The following is a 4,400-nucleotide window of genomic DNA, read 5'->3' as shown; positions in this document are numbered from 1 at the left end:
TGTAGTGCTTTTCTCCCCTATGCTGCCTACGGATACTAATAGAGTAGGATTGGCCTGTAATCCATACCATACCATATCCTGTAGGTGTAACCTTTCGCTCAATACTCAAATCTACAATTGAAGTATCTGAAGCCGCATCAATCGAGGATACACGACGGAAGGAATTGTTAGTTCGCCTCACCTTCCCGAAGCGTGGGTTTGTTTGCTTTACAAATTTGGTTCTCTCTATGCCAACCCCCTCTCTTTTTCGTAAGACTGAGGTATAGGTAGGGCTAAAAAAAAGCAAAAAAAAAGAGTCAAATCGCACCATCTCTATAATAAGTAAATGCCTTTTTTTCTCCTGAGGTTGTCGGAATTATTCGCAATAAAATATTGGCTACAATTGAGGAGGTCTTATCAATGAAATTTCCATTTACACGGGATCTAGGCATAATTCCCAACCCATTCTATATAGAATTGTTTTCATTCCTTCACAAAATAACATAAAAACAAACACATTCGATTCTTATAATTATAAATAGATTGATCCATATGCTCTACTCTAAATCCATATGCTTTAAATGGATAAGAGAGATAGAGATATGGATTTTCCGCTCAGCTCAAATTGTATCCTTTTCCTTCTGCTTGGACACGAAGAGATATGAAATATTTGACTAAGACTGGATTTCATTCCACTTTGCTATTTCTGAACAACAACTTATGTTATCAACTATTTCGTGTTTTCAAAGTTATTAATTGTCTCATACCCTATTTTTGATTTCGATAGTATGGTGTAGCGTATCTTATGCAAACGGAATTCTAAGGTTTCTTTATTTTATTATGCAATAAGAAGAATTCTTCCATTTTCTTTTTCTTTAGTTGCGGGAAAACCCAAATTAAAACTTTTTTTTTATAGCGAGCGCAATTTCTAGTAAAAAATCCTGTATCCTTCCACTTAGATCAAAAGGAATTTTTCCAATAGAACTATGGAACCCCCGAGTGGTTGCGGTTGTACCTGTACTGCAGGAATAAGAAAACTCGCTATTCACTCAGTTTATTTTCCATAATAAGTTATGTAGGAGAGATGGCCGAGCGGTTCAAGGCGTAGCATTGGAACTGCTATGTAGACTTTTGTTTACCGAGGGTTCGAATCCCTCTCTTTCCGTTTTTCTTAATTCATCAACGTTAAGGATCACAATGTATCAAATCAAATAACAATTTTTTCCAGCAATAATATCTTATATTATCTTATTTTGATTTAATAGAAATTAGAAATTCTCTATAGCAAATTACTGTGGTATGTAAAATACACATAGAGGAAAAAAGAAAAAAGGATCCTAATCCTAGGGTTAATCAATTTTAGCTAGTTGATGGGAAAATACAAATTAATGGTAATGGTCTTAGGGCGATTTAGTTCGGGGAAAGGGGAAGGGGAAGAAAATTCTATGAACCTTTCCTTTTTTCGTTAAGTTCAAGTCTGACGAGAGTAATATTCTACAACTAACAACTCATTTATTTTGAGACCGACCCACTTCCTATCTAGGATTTTATTTACTAGTCCTTTATATTCCAACGTGTCAATCGCCAAATGCTTTGGCAATTTCCCCGGGTCCGATGAAGCAATATAATTTTGAACCAGACCTTTTGATCTTTGGTTATCTTTCGTAGTAATAATATCTCGGGGTTTGCAACGAAAACTTGGTATATTGACTATACGACCATTAACTAAAATATGTCTATGGTTGACTAATTGGCGGGCCCCAGGAATGGTTGAAGCCATACCCAATCGAAAAAGGATATTATCCAAACGCATTTCAAGTAATTGTAGTAAAACCTGGCCTGTTGACCTTTTTGCTTTTCCAGCGATATGTACATATCTAAGTAATTGTCGTTCTGTCAGACCATAATGAAAACGCAATTTCTGTTTTTCTTGAAGACGAATACGATATTGCTCCTTTTTCCCAGAATTGAATTTTTTTTTAAGATTACTTCCGGATTTAGGTGTTTTTCTAGTGAGTCCTGGTAAAGCTCCCAGACGGCGTATTTTTTTTAAACGAGGTCCTCGATAACGGGACATGAAGACTCCTTTTTTTATTTTATTGAAATTTCATTTTACACAATTAATTTCATTGTATTTACATTACAGAATACATCGAAATTAAAACTGAATTAAACTACAGGATAAACAGAGTAAAATCAACTAAAGTACCCAAAAAAATGGAATTTCATCAAAATCTTTATTTTTTGTATATATATTATTTATTTTATTGTTTTGTATCTAGCAAAATTGTAAGGTAAAAAACATAAAAGATCCTGGATTCTCCATTTAATTCGGAAAAAAAGAGATTCTTGTTCGTAGAACATCGATAGAGAAAAAAAAAAGCCGACTATCGGATTTGAACCGATGACCCTCGCATTACAAATGCGATGCTCTAACCTCTGAGCTAAGTGGGCTTACATAACGGAAATAGTGTAACAAATAGAAATAGGTATAGTATAGGAAATCCGTAAAATCTCAGATATTAGTTATTAATCTTAGCTATTAACTAGTTCTAAATTTGAAGTTATACTTATAAAAATAAAAAAATACTAAAACTTCTTAAAGATAAAGTTAGCTTGATATGCTTAACTATAGGATATTAAAAAATAAAATTATAGAATTTATTGGTATTTTCATTTGATCATTATAGACTTTATTATTTGTTAATAATTTGAGGATTAATATTTCACTAAGGGGAACATAGAGTCAGAGTAAATAAAATTGCTAATTCTGATTAGAAAAAAAGAATAAATATCAAGCGTTATAGTATAATTTTGAATACTATAAAAAAGTAAGACGGGAGGTGGGGGAGATAAAAACTTTTGGATATATTGATTCGGATTGAATTGCAAATACATCAAGGATAGAATCAATTCAATTCTGAATTGCAATAAGCAAGCGAGGTCTCTCAAATAGAGTCGAACTGAACTGCTAGACTACGTTGAGTGATGAACTCAATGATTCAAAAAAAAAACTAAGAGATGGATGAAATTACACAAGGAATCCTGGTCTCAAAGAAGAGGGAAATGGGGATATGGCGAAATCGGTAGACGCTACGGACTTGATTGTATTGAGCCTTGGTATGGAAACCTGCTAAGTGGTAACTTCCAAATTCAGAGAAACCCTGGAATTAAAAAAGGGCAATCCTGAGCCAAATCCGTGTTTTGAGAAAACAAGGGGTTCTCGAACTAGAATACAAAGGAAAAGGATAGGTGCAGAGACTCAATGGAAGCTGTTCTAACGAATCGAGTTAATTACGTTGTGTTGTTAGTGGAATTCCTTCTAATTCTAAATTAGAGAAAGAGGGGTTTTATACCTTATACATTTAATAAACACGTATAGATACTGACATAGCAAACGATTAATCACAGAACTCATATTATATTATAATTATAATATAGGTTCTTTATCTTTTTTAAAAATGAAATTAGAAATGATAATGATTATGAAATAAAAAACTCATATCATAATTTTTTTTTTTCATTATTGTGAATCCACTCCAATCGAATATTGAATAATCAAATTCTTCAATTCAAATTCAAAGTTTTCGAGATCTTTAAAAAAGTGGATTAATCGGACGAGGACAAAGAGAGAGTCCCATTCTACATGTCAATACTGACAACAATGAAATTTCTAGTAAAAGGAAAATCCGTCGACTTTATAAGTTGTGAGGGTTCAAGTCCCTCTATCCCCAAATCCTCTTTTATTCCCTAACTATACTATATTATTATTATTTATCCTCTTTTTTTTCTTTTTATCAATGCAATGGGTTTAAGATTCATTAGCTTTCTCATTCTACTCTTTCACAAAGGAATGCGAAGAGAACTCAATGGATCTTATCCTATTCATTGAATAGATTTCTTTTTTATTAGAGTATCGGCAAGAAATCTTGGTTATTCACTCTATTTTTAAGTTTTATTTAAGTAAACCATGCACAATGCATAGGACTACCCCCCCATTTTCAAATTTTAAATTTGAAATACTTTAATTAATTTTTAGTCCTTTTAATTGACATAGATACAAATACTCTACTAGGATGATGCACAAGAAAAGGTCAGGATAGCTCAGTTGGTAGAGCAGAGGACTGAAAATCCTCGTGTCACCAGTTCAAATCTGGTTCCTGGCAGAGAAAAAAAAAAGATCCACCGAATAGGTATTGATCCAAATACCTCGAGATGGATTGTGATACATATTCATTAATAATATTTATTCATCTAAGTGGATAAATCTATAATATAAATATAGAGGCACTTCTTTTTAAAGAAGTTTTAAAATATATCTTTTCTTTATGATAAAGAAGGGGGTGAGATTCCCCTTTATTTTTTTGCGTTTCTTAATTTTGTATTCCGCTATTCCGACGAATATTTTTTTAGTCTTGCTT

At 32.6% G+C, this 4,400-nt stretch overlaps 3 non-coding genes across 3 annotated transcripts; 2 read left to right on the top strand and 1 right to left on the bottom strand.

Moving 5' to 3' along the window:
• Nucleotides 1-1,057: 1,057 nt before the first annotated feature.
• TRNAS-GGA (transfer RNA serine (anticodon GGA)) lies at nt 1,058-1,144 on the top strand. Its single transcript has one exon. It is a non-coding gene; the product is annotated as a tRNA-Ser (tRNA).
• Nucleotides 1,145-2,360: 1,216 nt separating this feature from the next.
• Nucleotides 2,361-2,433, bottom strand: TRNAT-UGU (transfer RNA threonine (anticodon UGU)). Its single transcript has one exon. It is a non-coding gene; the product is annotated as a tRNA-Thr (tRNA).
• Nucleotides 2,434-4,072: 1,639 nt separating this feature from the next.
• TRNAF-GAA (transfer RNA phenylalanine (anticodon GAA)) lies at nt 4,073-4,145 on the top strand. Its single transcript has one exon. It is a non-coding gene; the product is annotated as a tRNA-Phe (tRNA).
• The last annotated feature ends 255 nt before the right edge of the window (nt 4,146-4,400 follow it).

This window comes from Aegilops tauschii, unplaced genomic scaffold (assembly GCF_002575655.3).
Source record: "Aegilops tauschii subsp. strangulata cultivar AL8/78 unplaced genomic scaffold, Aet v6.0 ptg001167l_obj, whole genome shotgun sequence".
NCBI lineage: Eukaryota > Viridiplantae > Streptophyta > Magnoliopsida > Poales > Poaceae > Aegilops > Aegilops tauschii.
The sequence above is the reverse complement of the archived record's forward strand: the minus strand, read 5'-3'. Positions and strand labels throughout refer to the sequence as shown.